General features: G+C 42.4%; 1 long non-coding RNA gene across 1 annotated transcript; it reads right to left on the reverse strand.

Annotated features, from left to right (window-relative positions):
- Positions 1-5,910: 5,910 nt before the first annotated feature.
- Positions 5,911-6,472, reverse strand: LOC125549109 (uncharacterized). Its single transcript, XR_015599902.1, has 2 exons — positions 6,286-6,472; positions 5,911-6,205 (listed from the first exon to the last, which is right to left on the reverse strand). It is a non-coding gene; the product is annotated as an uncharacterized LOC125549109 (long non-coding RNA).
- Positions 6,473-20,902: the final 14,430 nt, after the last annotated feature.

Here is a 20,902-nt window from a genome sequence, read left to right on the forward strand (position 1 = left end):
ATTTTGTTTCTACTTCTTTATTTTATAAAAGTTTATTTTATTTTATTTTATTTTGTTTCTACTTATTTATTGTATTAAATTTTAATTTGTTTTATTTTGTTTCTACTTATTTATTTTATTAAAGTTTATTTTATTTTATTTCTACTTATTTATTTTATTAAATTTTAATTTATTTAATTTTGTTTCTACTTATTTATTAAAGTTTATTTTGTTTCTTTCTACTTTTCATGTTTTGAACAGAAAATACTTTGATAATTTCCGTGGCATGAATTTTATATAATTTTAGTTTAAAAAATACTAGAGGTTTATAAAAGCTTTTTAGATCATTCCTTTTTCTATTAGAGTTTTATAAAAAAATTAGTTAATTTTATATTTGCATGGTATCATCATTTCATCCCGATAGCATGTGCAAGAAAATAGAGAAGGTTATGGCAAAAACTGGATGCACTTCGTGTACAAAACGAACAATCTCTTTCGAAGTATAAGGGTTTCATACGGAAGCCCGTGTGTTACAAAGGGATTTCATTTTTTTGAACTTATTTGAACTTCAGACTTTTTCTGTGTTCAAAATGCACCATTCAAAGCCACATCATCAATTTTCAACCCTTTCTGACTTCATTTGTTATTTTTCATTCATTTACTGATTATTTTGAGCTATAAGACCCTGAAATTAAAAAGCATTTCAAATGAAATCTGAGAAGGTTGAAAGTTGGCATGGTATCATAATTTCACCCACATAGCATGTGCAAGAAAGTAGATAGGGTTACGGCAAAAACTGGATGCACTTCATGTACAAAACAGACAATCTCTTTCGAAGTATGAGGGTTTCATACAGAAACTCGTCTGTTACAAAGGGATTTCATTTTTTGAACTTGTTTGAACTCCATAATTTTTCTGTGTTCAAAGTACACCATTCAAAGCCACATCATCAATTTTCAACCCTTTCTGACTTCATTTGTTATTTTTCATGCATTTACTGATTATTTTGAGCTATGAGACCCTAAAATTGAAAAGAATTTCAAATGAACTCTGAAAAGGTTGAAAGTTGGCATGGTATCATCATTTCACCCACATATCATGTGCAAGAAAGTAAAGAGGGTTACGGCAAAAATTGGATGCACTTCGTGTACAAAACGGACAATCTCTTTCGAAGTATGAGGGTTTCATACGGAAACTCGTCTGTTACAAAGGGATTTTGTTTTTTTGAACTTATTTGAACTCCAGACTTTTTCTGTGTTCAAAATGCACCATTCAAAGCCACATCATCCATTTTCAACCCTTTCTGACTTCATTTGTTATTTTTCATGCATTTGCTGATTATTTTGAGCTATAAGACCCTGAAATTGAAAAGCATTTCAAATGAACTCTGAAAAGGTTCAAAGTTGGCATGGTATCATCATTTCACCCACATAGCATGTGCGAGAAAGTAGAGAGGGTTACGGCAAAAACTGGATGCACTTCGTGTACAAAACGGACAATCTCTTTCGAAGTATGGGGGTTTCATACGGAAACTCGTCTGTTACAAAGGGATTTCATTTTTTTAACTTATTTGAACTCCATAGTTTTTCTGTGTTCAAAATGCACCATTCAAAGCCACATCATCAATTTAGTACATATAGCTCTCATGAATAGATAAGTGACCAAATTAATAGAAGTTCACCATCACATTAAAAACAAAGTACATACATAGTTCTCATTGAACAACATATAGCTCTCTAGAGCATATAGTTAAATCATACATTGAAACTATGTAAAACCTTTCAATGCAAAAACAAATGCGATCATAATCACAACCAAGGTAAAATTTGATCCAACGACATAATGATACCAAGCCTCGGTATGAATGGCATATTTTCTAATCTTTCTAATCTTCAACTGCATTGCATCCATCTTGATCTTGTGATCATCGATGACATCCGCAACATGCAACTCCAATATCATCTTCTCCTCCTCATTTTTTTTATTTTTTCCTTCAAGTAATTGTTTTCTTCTTCAACTAAATTTAACCTCTCGACAATAGGGTCGGTTGGAATTACCGGTTAAACTACCTCCTAAATAAATAAAATCTATGTCAACTTGATGGGCATAATTGTCATAAACAATAAATGAACCAAATAGTTATAAAAGTTAATATATACCACATCTGAATCATAGCCAGGATGAGGGCCTACGGGGGCGGATACCAAAACCATCGCACTATATAATAATAAGCAATAATAAAAGTAAGAAAATTAGACAAGTATCTATCTAAAGAATTTTTTTCCTTTCAAAAGAAGATAAGAAAGAGGCTCACCACGGTGGTGCAGGCGATGAGATCGGCGCGGGCAATCGACGGCGGTGAAGACAGGGACGGGACGTGACGGACCGCTAAACCTAGAAAAATCTCAGGGAAAATGGAGCTTGGAGGTCGAGCTTCGAGAGGAGAAAGCTTAACTAGCGTGGCTCGGGCATTTCATCGAACACCTCATGTGCATAGGAGGTGAGCTAGAGCACCCAAATGCCCTCTCCTCGTCGGCCAGAAAAAACAGAGCACTGTGGAGTGCTCTTCTGCGGCGGCGGGGTATATATAGGCAACTCATTTGTCCCGGTTCGTGGCTGGAACCGGGACTAAAGCCTAGCCTTCTGTCCCGGTTCGAGCCAAGAACCGGGACCAATGTTTGTGGCCAGGAGCGAGGCCCATTGGTCCCGGTTCGTGCCTAGAACCGGGACAAATGGGTCCATATGAACCGGGACCAATGCCCACGAGGCCCCGGCCGGCCCCCTGGGCTAAAGAACCGGGACGAATGCCCCCATGGGTCCCAGTTCGTGACTGAACCGGGACTAATGGGCTTGCCCTCCCCGAACCAAAGCCCTATTTTCTACTAGTGTATGTTCACCACCGACCAGGAGGTCCAACTTGATTGCACTCTAAAAAGTAGGCTACCATGTTTTAACAAATGTGAAAGAGGTGGGGTAATGTATAAACATGAAAAGCAACACCATGCTTCAGATCTATTCATCAAACATAATATTATTAAAAGAAATAAAAGTAATAGAAATTGCACCAAAGTCCATAGAGCATCTAGCGAGGATTAGAGTCATTTTGGAGCAACACGAAGGTGCACCGCCATCATCGCCCCCACCCCCCACCAGAGCCGGACAAACCTTGTTGTAGTAGAATTATATATTCAAAATAAAAGAAAGGACATGTGGCTCTCTCTCTCTCGCATGGTTCAAATAAAAAAGAATTGTTTGCTCAAGGCAAGATATAGCCTACCAAAACATTATATATTTATAGCTAGGGGAGGGAGTAGTATAGGGCGTGTTTGGTTCCAGTTTGCTACAGTTCTTGCATAGCATGTCCATCTCCAGCCAGCCAGGTTCTTGAAATGCAGCAGATGCAACCTATTTGGTTGCCTATATCGCATGAAGGGGCACTTACCCCCTACTGTTTGGTTGCCGTTTTTGTGCTTAGGGTGTGAGCAGATGCAAACTTCAGCTGTTTGGTTGCAAACAACGTTTGTGTTCTGCTCACCCTATTCAAATGTGGTGGCCTTACCACCACATGATCAGCACAACAACAAGCACATATGTGATCAAACAAAGGAAGCAACCAAATGAAATCAAACAAAGCAAGCAAGGAAATGACAGCAAACTACTTAAGATTAACAGCAGGGGCATCCTCCTTCCCTGCTCCACGCCAGGGTGCTGCTCCTGGACAAAATATGAACAAGTTCCCAGCACAAGTACCATAAGTCTAGCCACACACCATAAAAGTTCAACACTAACACCTTACTTAACTTAACTACATAGCATGCTCAATGTCACCAACGCAGTTGTGCTTGCTGCAATGAAACCTGCACATGACCGAGGAGTCGTGGTTGTAGATCTGAACCTTCAGTCTGAGTCCTGAGATGCGCACAACGACGAGGTCGCCGGGGACGATCCGGTGGCGGCGGCAGAAGTAGTTCCAGCCCCGGCCAAGCACCATGTGCCCCTTGAAGTTCTGGACCTGCACCCAGAACACGCACCGCTTGTTCGCCGACAGCGTGACCACGCGCGGAAGCCGCTTGATGACCAGCCATGTGTTCATCACCTCCACGAACTTGCGAGGGAAGACGAGCATGGCGGGGTCCTCGTTGTCCTTGATCTGCTGGTAGAAGCACAGCGGCTCCCAGGCCCCTCCTCGTGGCCCTGCCTTGGAGAGCGTCCCCTTGAACGAGGCAGGCTCATGAAGGTGATCCTGCCAGGCAGGTCCACCGTCCTGAGCCACCTGTTCGTGGGGATGAAATCCTCGGCGCCCTCAGCTCCGGCCACCACCTGAGCTCCTCCACCAGCCACATCCCAGTCATTCTTAAATATCTTGTCAGGTAAGATGACAAGTATTAGTGCACAAACTCTTTGCCAAATGCCACCGATTAGTTGCACTAGCACTACAACAAATGGCACTGATTGGAAACATTTTCCCAAGAGCAAATGACACGGATCAATGCACAAACTCTTTGCCAAATGCCACTTATCAATGGCACTTGCTCTTGGGAAAATTCCACTGATCAGTGTCACTGATCAGGAGACTTTCCCAACAGCAAGTGCCACTGATTAGGAGACTTGTCCAACAGCAAGTGCCACTGACCAGTGCCCATGAGCAAATGGCACTGATCAGTGCACTATCCTAAGCATGGAAACATCTAAAAAGAGCACTCATTAGTGCACTATCCTAAGCATGTTAACATCTATATGTCTGTCTTATTAGTGAAGCCTCATACGCCCGGGCGGGTCACCCGTTCATGATTTTTTGACCCAAACGGGCCTCTCAAACGGCCCTCATACGCTTGGGCTGACCGGCACCCCCCTTATCCAGCCCAAACATGGGGCAGATATGGGGGCGCCTGGGCCCGCCCGTCACATCGGACTGGGGTCCCAACCAGAAACGCCCTCAAACCCGGTGGTCCGAAGCTCATCTCCTCCGTCGGACCGGTGGCGCCGCGTGGCGCCGCTCCGGTGGGCCACGTAATGCATTGCCCGGCTATTTGAGTTGACCGGCGACACCGAAACCCTACCATCGATCCACATTTCCCCCTCCTATCCGTTGTCGTCGCCACTTTCCACTCCACCTGTCCGCCTACTAGGCACGCCCCCACGCCGCCAGGTAAGGAGCGATCCCTTTCTGACGCATGAGCGCCGGCTCGAGCTCCTTGAGCAGAACCGGGCTAGGCGCGAAGCCCGGAATCGCCGCGGGGCTACCTCTGGATGCAGTTGATCCGGAGAAGGAGTTGGAGGAGGAGGACGAGGAGGAGGACGTGGGGGACGCTGGCGACGAGGATCTGTAGGTGGAGCAGCGGGCCATCCTTAATTCCCTCCGGTCGGAGTCGGTTGTGGAGGCAAGACGCCACGGAGGAGGCGAAGATGTTCGCTTACGTGGATGAGGTCGAGTAGGAGGAGGATGAGCCGGAGCCCTCCTACCCGCCCGTCCAGCTGGCGCCCCGCACCGTCGTCGTGGACATCTCCGACGACGAAGAGTAGCTAGGGTAGTACGTCGATGTAGTATGTAGGATTCCTTTTGCATGCTTTGTATGAATTTAGGGGATGAAATATGAGTGAGATGGATGCAAACTCGCTAATTTGAGGCGTGCCCGGTCCGTGCCCGCGAAAACGCCGGTCGCGTCTGCGGGCGTTTAAGAGGCCGAATTTATCAAGTCCGGTTATAGATACTCTAACATAACTAATAAAAACACCTAAAAAGGGAGCCCTCCTGCCGGCTAGAATTAGTGGGGTGCAGTATCGATTAACCTTATCCACTAGATTACGATGATGTGACCTTGTGTATGCAATTTGGTGGACAATTCTTGGTCACTGAGAAATAGCTAGCAGTTCGTTCCAACAAATTACAAGAACGGTTCTTTTTGCCATCAATAGGCAGGCACGCACACGGTCTGAAATGAGATTTATTTATTTCAGCAACCACGCATGCACGCATCCATACTACTAGTACATGGCATGTACGCTAATAATGTAGACTACTATCCGCACACGAAGCTCCTCCTGCGTGGCTGCAGAGCCTCGGGACAGTTCTTCTTGCAGCAGCAGTAGAACAGGAAGGGGAAGGCGGCACAGAAGCCCGAGTCGTACCCTTCCGCCCGGCATGGCTTGTTACAGGTGCCATGCTTGGCGCACAACCCCCCGCGTCACGTCTCGCTAATGTCGTCGCAGGTGTATACGGATACGGCTGCACCCCATGACCGGTTGCCACGATTAGCCAAGAATTACGGTCAACGAGAGAAAGAATGAAAAAAAAATATCACGTACGAGGGCGGTTGGCAACGGAGTCGGGGTTATCCCGAGCGCAGTTAGCCATGGCGATGATCAGCAGATACACACTCAGCTTCACTAGTAAGCTCTTCTTCATCGCCCACCATGCTCCCATGGCCGTGCCTATGCTTTGTTTGGTTGCTTGTCCCACCTTCCAATATCCACATATATATAGCCAAGATGTGATTCATGTATATTCTAGAGGTTCAGAGGTGCAGCAATGCGTTGGATTTATGCCACCATAGCTCTCCTCGATTATCTAATAATTTCCTTACGGCTACAACATTAGCTTTCTTCAAATCACACCTAGTCATAGCCAAATTTATTTCACAAGATATCTATGGCTTACGTACGTACTACATCATTTCTTTAGGATATATGTACATATCTCCCAGTTCTTGTTTCTTGCAGACTACAAAGAGATGTACGATGTTTGGCATGGTCAAACTTTGTACCATGTATCCCGAGCATTCATCCTATAGCTACGAGATATATGTTTGTGGGATAGTGTGGGTAGCATCTATCTATCTGTGTGTCTATCTGCCTATCTATCTGTTTGTTTGTCTGTCTATTTATTCTAGGGTCCGAATAACTGCCACACGTGTGGCATAACACCCACCCGACCACACGACTCTGTGTGGCATATCCGCAGGCAGCCCACACGACGTTGTGTGGGCGAACATTGGACTGCCCACACGTGTGGCAGGAAGGCAGCTGGACCGAACGAATCGTTCGGGACGATCGCTCTCCCCGCCCGCATCGCTGCCACCACCCGAACGTCCATCCTATCAGCCCTACAGGCCTTTTCTATATTGGTCCCTACAAGCTTAGTAAAGAAAAAAAGCCTAGGTTTTTCTCTCTGACAAAAAAAGCCTACGATGCCATCCAACAACTTTAAAAGTGGGAAAAACTATGTGAATTTCCAGAAAAGTTGCCACTACATTTACGACTTGCCATCATGTTATTTTTTACAAAAATGGCAGGGTTTACCAAAACATATTAAATTGTCAGGGCATAAAGAATATGTTACAGAAAATGACATGAACTAAAATGTTCTACAGATCATCACCCATACACTATAAGTTCCATGATGCATGTTTCGGAAAATGACATGAACTAAAATGTTATATAGATCATCATCCATACACTATAAGTTCCATGATGCATAGGCTATATTTGCCATGAGCCATGGCAACTTTGTTGAAAAAATGTTCTATATATCATGATACATAGACTAAAAAATGCATAGACTTTCATGGCATGATAAACAAATAAAAACACAGTTTTGTTGTGATAATAAAGCCCCGATTTACCATCCTATGAAAACGGAAAGATGGATTAGCCATAATACATAAGAGTGACAAACAAACTAGTACTAAAAAATCCCAATGGTTCAAACCGAAAAAATGTCAGTCGTGCCTACAAGCAAAATTTGCCATGGTCAAAAAAGATGTTTTTTATATTAAGTAAAAAGGAAAAGTTCATGGCAATTTGCATCTGTATCACGGGGGCAGAAAAAAATGGATTAAAAAATTTGTTTATGTTTTTCCGTGCCAATCAAACAACACAAAAATGATTAAAAATTGCCATGGCAAATGCATATACAAATTTGTCGTGGGACTTTTTGTCAAAATTGCCATGCTTATATATGATTTCTTTGCCATTATTGTGAAATAATAAAAAAAGATATCAAAAATTGCCATGGCAAAAACATGTTCCATGGTATTTTATCAAAACTTGCCATCTTTGTTTAATTAATTTGCCGTGTATATAAAACAACACGAAAACAAAGATCAAAAATGTAATGGCAAAAGCGTATTCTAATTTGCCATGGAATATTTAATCAAATTTGCCATGCTAATATAAAAAAAATTACCATTAATGTGAAAAAAATACAAAAATGATCAATAGTTGCCATGGCAAAAGCATGCTGAAAATTGCCATGATTGTGAAATAATAATAATAATAAATTGACATGGCAAAAGCATGTTCAAAACTAACCATGCTATTTTGTCAAAACTTGCCATCTTTGTGTAATTAAATTGCCGTCTATGTGAAACAACACGAAAAGAAGATCAGAATTGCCATGGCAATGCATATTCTAATATGCCATGGATTTTTTTTATCGAATTTGGAATGCTAATATAAATAATTTTGCAATATTGTGAAATATTACAAAAATGATGAATAGTTGCCATGGCAAGGGAATGTTCAAATTTGCCATGGCATTTTACCAAAATTTGCCATATTTGGTGTCATTAATTTGCCATGTAACGGAAATAACACAAAAAATTGTCAAATTTGCCATGGAAAAAATGTATATTTGAATGCCATGGCAAATGCATATTCAACTTTTTGTGGGTTTTTTTTATCAAATTTGCCATGCTTATGTATAAAGAGTTGCCATGAATGTGAAATTATACAAAAATTGTGATGGCAAAAAGCATGTTCAAACTTGCCATGGTGTTTAACCAAGACTTGCCATCTTCTTTGGTATTAAGTTGCCGTGTATGTGAAACAACACACAAAAAATCACCATGAACAGGGCAACATATTAAACTACATTTGCCATGCTCTCATAGAACTCAAATTGCCATGTTGCAAAGAAAAACATGGCAACACAACATATATTTACATGGCAACACAACCCTTTTGTTAGTTCTGTGGCAACACATCATGGAAAATCTAAAAAGTTGAGTTGCCATGGCAACTAAAAACGAAAAAGATTGACATTTTGGTAAAAATAACACGGTAAATTTGAATGTGTATTTGCCATGGCAATATTCTCCATCATTTCTTTGTGCTATTTTATCCGTGGCAAATTTGTTAAACATTTTTCCATGGCAAATTGTTGTAAATTCATGTCATGGCAAATTGTTCTAAATTTATGTCATGGCAAAATCTGTATTTTTTTCCATGACCAACACTCTAGTTAGCCATGGCAAATTTGTATTTTTTTTTCACATGACAAACAATCTAGTTAGCTCAAAGGTAAATTTGCCATGGCAATTATACCATCTGGATGAGGGTAAATGTGCCACCTGAACTAACTTGCCTCTTCAAAAATTAAGATGGCAGAAATGGTAGAGGCATACTAGAAAAGCCATAGGACAGATGGCAAACATACTGTATATGCTGGCCCATACATGCAATGGTGGAGCTCGCCGTAGAAAACTCGCGGCGGACACCTGCGCGCCCATGGCCGGGCCCATGGGCACCCGCCGCATCTGGAAGCACCCCGCCGTCTTGAGGCCGCCGCGCCCGGAGAGAGCCAGCCCGGAGATAGAGGGGGTGACCTCCGCCCGCCGGCCCACCCCCACGACGGAGACAACGAGGCCCAATCTGGTGGAGCTAGCCTTTTCCCTAGTAGTGTCACATAAAAATTCAAACAAATGCCATGTTTTCAAAAAAACAAAAAACTCATGGTCGTCATCATGGAGGACGACTCCTGGTCGGCATCTTAGTCGACGTCTAGGCTAGGGGAGGAGCTACATTGCCATGGTCAAATGAAAAGTAGCTTATGCCGTGTTGCTAAAGGAAAAGAATATTGCCATGATCCTTAAACTACATTTGACATGCTTGAACTTAATTTGCCATGGTGCAAATAAAATTGCAAATGGTATCTATTTTTGAAACATGAGTAAATCTAATGTTGCCATGGTCCCATTAAATTTTCCATGGTCCCTTCAAAGAAGAAAATTTGCCATGTTGCAAAAAAAGGAAAGAAAATTTACCATGGTCCTTAAAATTGGAAATTGCCATGCTCCGAAAATTGCATTTGCCATGATACACACACTAAGTTTGCCATGGTCCTGTTCGAAAACAAAATTTGCAAGGTTGTAAAAGAAGGAAGAAAAATTACCATGCTACATGAACTACCGTTGCCATGAAAGATGCACTGAGATTGCCATGGTCCCATTGAAAAAGGAAAATTTGCCATGTTGCAAAAAAGAAAGAAAATTTGCCATGCCCCGTAAACTACATTTTCCATGATACATACACTAAGTTTGCCATGCTCCCATTCAAAAAGAAAATTTGCCATGTTGCAAAGAAGGACGAAAAATTGCCCTGCTCCACGAACTGGCATGAAAGAAGATTTGCCATGGCCCCTTTCAAAAATAGAAAATTTGTATGAGGCATAGACTAAAAAATTCCATGATCCATACTATAATTCCCATGATGCATGAACTAAAAAATTGCCATGGTCCCATTCAAAAAGAAATTGCCATGTTGTAAAAAAAATAAGAAGAATTGTTGTGGCCCCGTTTACAAAGTTCAAAATCAAGTATGAACAAGAAAAATTGCCATGGCAGATTCGTATCAAGAATTGCCGTGTTTCGTATGATGAATGTAGCCCGTGTAAAAAAAACACAAAAAGTTGGAATCAAGTATGAACGAGAAACTTCCATGGCAGAATTGTATCAAAAATTCCTGTGTTTTTTTAATCAAAGTTTACATGAAAATTGCCAAGAATGTGAAGTAATAAAAAAATTGATCAAATGTTTCCATGGCAAATGCATGTTTCATTTTGCGATGTTAGTTTCAACGAAAATGCCATCTTTTGCGTAATAAAATTGTCGTGTATGTGAAAATAACACAAACAAAATGATCAAAAACAAATTTCCATGGCAAGTGCAAAGTCAAAATGCCATGGCACTGTTGGGGAACGTAGTAATTTCAAAAAAAATCCTACGCACACACAAGATCATGGTGATGCATAGCAACGAGAGGGGAGAGTGTGATCTACGTACCCTTGTAGACCGACAGCGGAAGCGCTAGCACAACGCGGTTGATGTAGTCGTACGTCTTCACGGCCCGACCGATCAAGCACCGAAACTACGGCACCTCCGAGTTTTAGCACACGTTCAGCTCGATGACGATCCCCGGACTCCGATCCAGCAAAGTGTCGGGGAAGAGTTCCGTCAGCACGACGGCGTGGTGACGATCTTGATGTTCTACCGTTGCAGGGCTTCGCCTAAGCACCGCTACAATATTATCGAGGATTATGGTGGAAGGGGGCACCGCACACGGCTAAGAATATGATCACGTGGATCAACTTGTGTCCCTAGGGGTGCCCCTTGCCTCCGTATATAAAGGATCCAAGGGGGGTGCGGCCGGCCCTAGTAGGAGGCGCGCAGGAGGAGTCCTACTCCTACCGGGAGTAGGACTCCCCTCCCTTTCCTTGTCCAAGTAGGAGAGGTGGAAGGAAGGGAGAGAGGAGAGGAAGGAAAGGGGGGCGCCGCCCCTCCCTCCTTGTCCAATTCGGACTAGGGGGAGAGGGGGCGCGCGGCCTGCCCTGGCAGCCCCTCCTCTTCTCCACTTTAGGCCCATGAGGCCCATTAACCCCCCCGGGGGGTTCCGGTAACCCCCCGGTGCTCCGATTTTATCCGAAACTTCCCCGGAACACTTTCGGTGTCGAATATAGCCGTCCAATATATCAATCTTTATGTCTCGACCATTTTGAGACTCCTCGTTATGTCTGTGATCATATCCGGGACTCCGAACTAACTTCGGTACATCAAAACTCATAAACTCATAATATAACTGTCATCGAAACCTTAAGCGTGCGGACCCTACGGGTTCGAGAACAATGTAGACATGACCGAGACACGTCTCCGGTCAATAACCAATAGCGGAACCTGGATGCTCATATTGGCTCCCACATATTCTACGAAGATCTTTATCGGTCAGACCGCATAACAACATACGTTGTTCCCTTTGTCATCGGTATGTTACTTGCCCGAGATTCGATCGTCGGTATCTCAATACCTAGTTCAATCTCGTTACCGGCAAGTCTCTTTACTCGTTTCGTAATACATCATCTTGCAACTAACTCATTAGTTGTAATGCTTGCAAGGCTTATGTGATGTGCATTACCGAGAGGGCCCAGAGATACCTCTTCAACATTCGGAGTGACAAATCCTAATCTCGAAATACTCCAACCCAACATGTACCTTTGGAGACACCTGTAGAGCACCTTTATAATCACCCATTTACGTTGTGACATTTGGTAGCACACAAAGTGTTCCTCCGGCAAACGGGAGTTGCATAATCTCATAGTCATAGGAACATGTATAAGTCATGAAGAAAGCAATAGCAACATACTAAACGATCGGGTGCTAAGCTAATGGAATGGGTCATGTCAATCAGATATTCACCTAATGATGTGATCCCGTTAATCAAATAACAACTCTTTGTTCATGGTTAGGAAACATAACCATCTTTGATTAACGAGCTAGTCAAGTAGAGGCATACTAGTGACACTCTGTTTGTCTATGTATTCACACATGTATTATGTTTCCGGTTAATACAATTCTAGCATGAATAATAAACATTTATCATGATATAAGGAAATAAATATTAACTTTATTATTGCCTCTAGGGCATATTTCCTTCAGTCTCCCACTTGCACTAGAGTCAATAATCTAGATTACACAATAATGATTCTAACACCCATGGAGCCTTGGTGCTGATCATGTTTTGCTCGTGGAAGAGGCTTAGTCAACGGGTCTGCAACATTCAGATCCTTATGTATCTTGCAAATCTCTATGTCTCCCACCTGGACTAGATCCCGGATGGAATTGAAGCGTCTCTTGATGTGCTTGGTTCTTTTGTGAAATCTGGATTCCTTTGCCAAGGCAATTGCACCAGTATTGTCACAAAAGATTTTCATTGGACCCGATGCACTAGGTATGACACCTAGATCGGATATGAACTTCTTCATCCAGACTCCTTCATTTGCTGCTTACGAAGCAGCTATGTATTCCGCTTCACATGTAGATCCCGCCACGACGCTTTGTTTAGAACTGCACCAACTAACAGCTCCACCGTTTAATGTAAACACATATCCGGTTTGCGATTTAGAATCGTCCGGATCAGTGTCAAAGCTTGCATCAACGTAACCTTTTACGGTGAGCTCTTTGTCATCTCCATATACGAGAAACATATCCTTAGTCCTTTTTAGGTATTTCAGGATGTTCTTGACCGTTGTCCAGTGATCCACTCCTGGATTACTTTGGTACCTCCCTGCTAAACTTATAGCAAGGCACACATCAGGTCTGGTACACAGCATTGCATACATGATAGAGCCTATGGCTGAAGCATAGGGAACATCTTTCATTTTCTCTCTATCTTTTGCAGTGGTCGGGCATTGAGTCTGACTCAACTTCACACCTTGTAACACAGGCAAGAACCCTTTCTTTGCTTGATCCATTTTGAACTTCTTCAAAATCTTGTCAAGGTATGTGCTTTGTGAAAGTCCAATTAAGTGTCTTGATCTATCTCTATAGATCTTTATGCCTAATATGTAAGCAGCTTCACCGAGGTCTTTCATTGAAAAACTCTTATTCAAGTATCCCTTTATGCTATCCAGAAATTCTATATCATTTCCAATTAGTAATATGTCATCCACATATAATATCAGAAATGCTACAGAGCTCCCACTCACTTTCTTGTAAATACAGGCTTCTCCAAAAGTCTGTATAAAACCAAATGCTTTGATCACACTATCAAAGCGTTTATTCCAACTCCGAGAGGCTTGCACCAGTCCATAAATGGATCGCTGGAGCTTGCACACTTTGTTAGCTCCCTTTGGATCGACAAAACCTTCTGGTTGCATCATATACAACTCTTCTTTCAGAAATCCATTCAGGAATGCAATTTTGATATCCATCTGCCAAATTTCATAATCATAAAATGCGGCAATTGCTAACATGATTCGGACAGACTTAAGCATCGCTACGGGTGAGAAGGTCTCATCGTAGTCAATCCCTTGAACTTGCCGAAAACCTTTTGCGACAAGTCGAGCTTTGTAGACAGTAATATTACCGTTAGCGTCAGTCTTCTTCTTGAAGATCCATTTATTCTCAATTGCTTGCCGATCATTGGGCAAGTCAACCAAAGTCCATACTTTGTTCTCATACATGGATCCCATCTCAGATTTCATGGCTTCAAGCCACTTTGCGGAATCTGGGCTCACCATCGCTTCTTCATAGTTCATAGGTTCATCATGATCTAGTAGCATGACTTCCAGAACCCGATTACCGTACCACTGTGGCGCGGATCTCACTCTGGTTGATCTACGAGGTTCAGTAGTATCTTCTTCTGAAGTTTCATGATCATCATCATTAGCTTCCTCACTAACTGGTGTAGGTGTCACAGAAACAGGTTTCTGTGATGTACTACTTTCCAATAAGGGAGTAGGTATAGTTACCTCGTCAAGTTCTACTTTCCTCCCACTCACTTCTTTCGAGAGAAACTCCTTCTCTAGAAAGTTTCTGACTTTTGCAACAAAAGTCTTGCCTTCGGATCTGTGATAGAAGGTGTATCCAATAGTTTCCTTTGGATATCCTATGAAGACACATTTCTCTGATTTGGGTTCGAGCTTATCAGGTTGAAGCTTTTTCACATAAGCATCGCAGCCCCAAACTTTCAGAAACGACAACTTTGGTTTCTTGCCAAACCACAGTTCATAAGGCGTCGTCTCAACGGATTTTGATGGTGCCCTATTTAACGTGAATGCGGCCGTCTCTAGAGCGTATCCCCAAAACGATAGCGGTAAATCAGTAAGAGACATCATCGATCGCACCATATCTAGTAAAGTACGATTACGACGTTCGGACACACCATTACGCTGTGGTGTTCCGGGTGGCGTGAGTTGTGAAACTATTCCACAATTTTTCAAATGTACACCAAACTCATAACTCAAATATTCTCCTCCACGATCAGATCGTAGGAATCTTATTTTCTTATTACGATGATTTTCAACTTCACTCTGAAATTCTTTGAACTTTTCAAACGTTTCAGACTTATGTTTCATTAAGTAGATATACCCATATCTGCTTAAGTCATCTGTGAAGGTGAGAAAATAACGATATCCGCCACGAGCCTCAATATTCATCGGACCACATACATCTGTATGTATGATTTCCAATAAATCTGTTGCTCTCTCCATAGTACCGGAGAATGGTGTTTTTGTCATCTTACCCATAAAGCACGGTTCGCAAGTACCAAGTGATTCATAATCAAGTGGTTCCAAAAGCCCATCAGTATGGAGTTTCTTCATGTGCTTTATACCGATATGACCTAAACGGCAGTGCCACAAATAAGTTGCACTATCATTATCAACTCTGCATCTTTTGGCTTCAACACTATGAATATGTGTGTCACTACTATCGAGATTCAATAAGAATAGACCATTCTTTAAGGGTGCATGACCATAAAAGATATTACTCATATAAATAGAACAACCATTATTCTCAGATTTAAATGAATAACCGTCTCGCATCAAACAAGATCCAGATATAATGTTCATGCTTAACGCTGGCACCAAATAACAATTATTTAGGTCTAATATTAATCCCGAAGGTAGATGTAGAGGTAGCGTGCCGACTGCGATCACATCGACTTTGGAACCGTTTCCCACGCGCATCGTCACCTCGTCCTTAGCCAATCTTCGCTTAATCCGTAGTCCCTGTTTCGAGTTGCAAATATTAGCAACAGAACCAGTATCAAACACCCAGGTGCTACTGCGAGCATTAGTAAGGTACACATCAATAACATGTATATCACATATACCTTTGTTCACCTTGCCATCCTTCTTATCCGCCAAATACTTGGGGCAGTTCCGCATCCAGTGACCAGTCTGCTTGCAGTAGAAGCACTCAGTTTCAGGCTTAGGTCCAGGTTTGGGTTTCTTCTCTTGAGTAGCAACTTGTTTGCTGTTCTTTTTGAAGTTCCCCTTCTTCTTCCCTTTGCCCTTTTTATTGAAACTAGTGGTCTTGTTGACCATCAACACTTGATGCTCCTTCTTGATTTCTACCTCCGCAGCTTTCAGCATTGTGAAGAGCTCGGGAATAGTCTTATTCATCCCTTGCATATTATAGTTCATCACGAAGCTCTTGTAGCTTGGTGGCAGTGATTGGAGAATTCTGTCAATGACGCAATCATCTGGAAGATTAACTCCCAATTGAATCAAGTGATTATTATACCCAGACATTTTGAGTATATGCTCACTGACAGAACTGTTCTCCTCCATCTTGCAGCTATAGAACTTATTGGAGACGTCATATCTCTCAATCCGGGCATTTTCTTGAAATATTAACTTCAACTCCTGGAACATCTCATATGCCCCATGACGTTTCAAAACATCGTTGAAGTCCCGATTCTAAGCCGTAAAGCATGGCACACTGAACTATCGAGTAGTCATCAACTTTGCTCTGCCAGACGTTCATAACATCTGGTGTTGCTCTGGCAGCAGGCCTGGAACCCAGCGGTGCTTCCAGGACGTAATTCTTCTGTGCAGCAATGAGGATAATCCTCAAGTTACGGATCCAGTCCGTGTAATTGCTACCATCATCTTTCAACTTTGCTTTCTCAAGGAACGCATTAAAATTCAATGGAACAACAGCACGAGCCATCTATCTACAATCAAGCATAAACAAGCAAGATACTATCAGGTACTAAGTTTCATGATAAATTTAGGTTCAATTAATTTACTTAAAGAACTCCCACTTAGATAGATATTCCTCTAATCCTCTAAGTGATTACGTGATCCAAATCAACTAAACCATGTCCGATCATCACGTGAGATGGAGTAGTTTCATTGGTGAACATCACTATGTTGATCATATCTACTATATGATTCACGTTCGACCTTTCGGTCTCCGTGTTCCGAGGCCATATCTGTATAGGCTTGGCTCGTCAAGTATAACCTGAGTATTCCGCATGCGCAACTGTTTTGCACCCGTTGTATTTGAACGTAGAGCCTATCACACCCGATCATCACGTGGTGTCTCAGCACGAAGAACTTTCGCAACGGTGCATATTCAGGGAGAACACTTCTTGATAATTAGTGAGAGATCATCTTATAGTGCTACCGTCAATCAAAGCAAGATAAGATGCATAAAAGATAAACATCACATGCAATCAATATAAGTGATATGATATGGCCATCATCATCTTGTGCTTGTGATCTCCATCTTCGAAGCACCGTCGTGATCACCATCGTCACCAGCGCGACACCTTGATCTCCATCGTAGCATCGTTGTCGTCTCGCCAATCTTATGCTTCCACGACTATCGCTACCGCTTAGTGATAAAGTAAAGCATTACAGCTCGATTGCATTGCATACAATAAAGCGACAACCATACGGCTCCTGCCAGTTGCCGATAACTCGGTTACAAAACATGATCATCTCATACAATAAAATTTAGCATCATGTCTTGACCATATCACATCACAACATGCCCTGCAAAAACAAGTTAGACGTCCTCCACTTTGTTGTTGCAAATTTTACGTGGCTGCTACGGACGCATCAAAACCACAACGATAGTTTGTCAAGTTAGTGCTGTTTTAACCTTCGCAAGGACCGGGCGTAGCCACACTCGGTTCAACTAAAGTTGGAGAAACTGTCACCCGCAAGCCACCTATGTGCAAAGCACGTCGGGAGAACCGGTCTCGCGTAAGCGTACGGGTAATGTCGGTCCGGGCCGCTTCGTCCAACAATACCGCCGAACCAAAGTATGACATGCTGGTAAGCAGTATGACTTATATCGCCCACAACTCACTTGTGTTCTACTCGTGCATATAACATCAACATATAAAACCTAGGCTCGGATGCCACTGTTGGGGAACGTAGTAATTTCAAAAAATTTCCTACGCACACGCAAGATCATGGTGATGCATAGCAACGAGAGGGGAGAGTGTGATCTACGTACCCTTGTAGACCGACAGCGGAAGCGTTAGCACAACGCGGTTGATGTAGTCGTACGTCTTCATGGCCCGACCGATCAAGCACCGAAACTACGGCACCTCCGAGTTTTAGCACACGTTCAGCTCGATGACAATCCCTGGACTCCGATCCAGCAAAGTGTCGGGGAAGAGTTCCGTCAGCATGACGGCGTGGTGACGATCTTGATGTTCTACCGTCGCAGGGCTTCGCCTAAGCACCGCTACAATATTATCGAGGATTATGGTGGAAGGGGGCACCGCACACGGCTAAGAATATGATCACGTGGATCAACTTGTGTCCCTAGGGGTGCCCCTTGCCTCCGTATATAAAGGATCCAAGGGGGGGTGCGGCCAGCCCTAGTAGGAGGCGCGCAGGAGGAGTCCTACTCCTACCGGGAGTAGGACTCCCCTCCCTTTCCTTGTCCAAGTAGGAGAGGGGGAAGGAAGGGAGAGAGGAGAGGAAGGAAAGGGGGGCGCCGCCCCTTCCTCCTTATCCAATTCGGACTAGGGGGAGAGGGGCGCGCGGCCTGCCCTGGCAGCCCCTCCTCTTCTCCACTTTAGGCCCATGAGGCCAATTAACCCCCCGGGGGGTTCCGGTAACCCCCCGGTGCTCCGGTTTTATCCGAAACTTCCTCGGAACACTTCCGGTGTCCGAATATAGCCGTCCAATATATCAATCTTTATGTCTCGACCATTTCGAGACTCCTCGTTATGTCCGTGATCATATCCGGGACTCCGAACTAACTTCGGTACATCAAAACTCATAAACTCATAATATAGCTGTCATCGAAACCTTAAGCGTGCGGACCCTACGGGTTCGAGAACAATGTAGACATGACCGAGACACGTCTCCGGTCAATAACCAATAGCGGAATCTGGATGCTCATATTGGCTCCCACATATTTTACGAAGATCTTTATCGGTCAGACCGCATAACAACATACGTTGTTCCCTTTGTCATCGGTATGTTACTTGCCCGAGATTCGATCGTCGGTATCTCAATACCTAGTTCAATCTCGTTACCGGCAAGTCTCTTTACTCATTTCGTAATACATAATCTTGTAACTAACTCATTAGTTGTAATGCTTGCAAGGCTTATGTGATGTGCATTACCGAGAGGGCCCAGAGATACCTCTTTGACATTCGGAGTGACAAATCCTAATCTCGAAATACGCCAACCCAACATGTACCTTTGGAGACACCTGTAGAGCACCTTTATAATCACCCATTTACGTTGTGATGTTTGGTAGCACACAAAGTGTTCCTCCGGCAAACGGGAGTTGCATAATCTCATAGTCATAGGAACATGTATAAGTCATGAAGAAAGCAATAGCAACATACTAAACGATCGGGTGCTAAGCTAATGGAATGGTCATGTCAATCAGATCATTCACCTAATGATGTGATCCAATTACTCAAGTAACAACTCTTTGTTCATGGTTAGGAAACATAACCATCTTTGATTAACGAGCTAGTCAAGTAGAGGCATACTAGTGACACTCTGTTTGTCTATGTATTCACACATGTATTATGTTTCCGGTTAATACAATTCTAGCATAAATAATAAACATTTATCATGATATAAGGAAATAAATAATAACTTTATTATTGCCTCTAGGGCATATTTCCTTCAGGCACATGGAGTAATAATGTCGTGGTACATGAAAAAAAGATAGATTTGCCATGTTATATGAGTTAAATTTGTCATGATAGTAACATTGAAATTGCCATGTAGTTAGTGTGTAGCATGCCAAATTGTTAAGTAGGAAAATGTACATACATATGGGTGAGTTGGCATCTACCATGAAACGAACAGGGCAAAACTAGACTGATTGAACATGGGGGAGTTGCCATGTCTATGTTTAGTGCCATTACAGAATGATGGGTTGTGGTTGGCATGAAGATGGCAAACATGGCAAAAAGAAACAGTTCAGCCATGGCAATTGATGGGTTATGGATCTGATGAAGTTGCCAAGCATTTAGTACAATAGCATACCAATTGCTTGGTACCTGTTAACAGGCATAACAAACATGAAAAATGGCAAATTTCAGGCTTTTATAGAGAGTGATTTGCCATGTATTTACTCAGAAATTTGAAAAAAAAAAGGATGTGTTGTGGTTTGAAAAACATGGCAAACAACACAAGTTTTTACAGTTCCACACATAGGGCAAGTTGCCATCTATTTATTCAGTAGAATGGCAAAATGATGAAAGGGCAAATGTAAATGCATTGACTGCCGTAGCATATGGCATATGGCATATCAGAACACATGGCAATTTTTAGCGCCAAACAGTAGGATAGTTGCCATGTATTTATTTAGAAGCATGGCAAATTGATAAGAAGTGGAATTGTAGACACATTAACATCAGTATGAAAATGGAACATCACACAAAAACACATATTTTTGCCATGGAAAATACTCCAGAATTTTGACATGGCAGAAGCTCATAGCAACTCTGTCCCATGGCAATTATTCGTAGCAAATTCGGCCATGGCAACTACTATATAATTTTGCCATGGCAATTACTCCAGAAATTTGTCATGGCAACAACTCATAGCAATTCTGCCCCATCAGAACTACTCATAACGAAAACTGCCATGGCACCAATTGATCCAACATTCAGTTTGACATGTTATTTGAAGTATTCTTGACATGTTGTATAAAATTTCAGAATTTGCCATGTTTTACAAAAAAAGTCATGTGTTCAAAAAAAGAGCAATCCTACATTTTCCATGTGACCAAACAAATTGTGGGAAAAATTTGTACATGATACATGGAATTTGCCATGGCAAAACACATTCTGTAGCATCTATTCAACAATGTATGAATTTACTATCTGATGCTACAGAAAAATTGCCATGGTTATGTTAGTTTGAACATTG

This window comes from Triticum urartu, chromosome 3A (genome assembly GCF_056163025.1).
Source record: "Triticum urartu cultivar PI428250 chromosome 3A, HENAU_Tu73, whole genome shotgun sequence".
Classification (NCBI taxonomy): domain Eukaryota; kingdom Viridiplantae; phylum Streptophyta; class Magnoliopsida; order Poales; family Poaceae; genus Triticum; species Triticum urartu.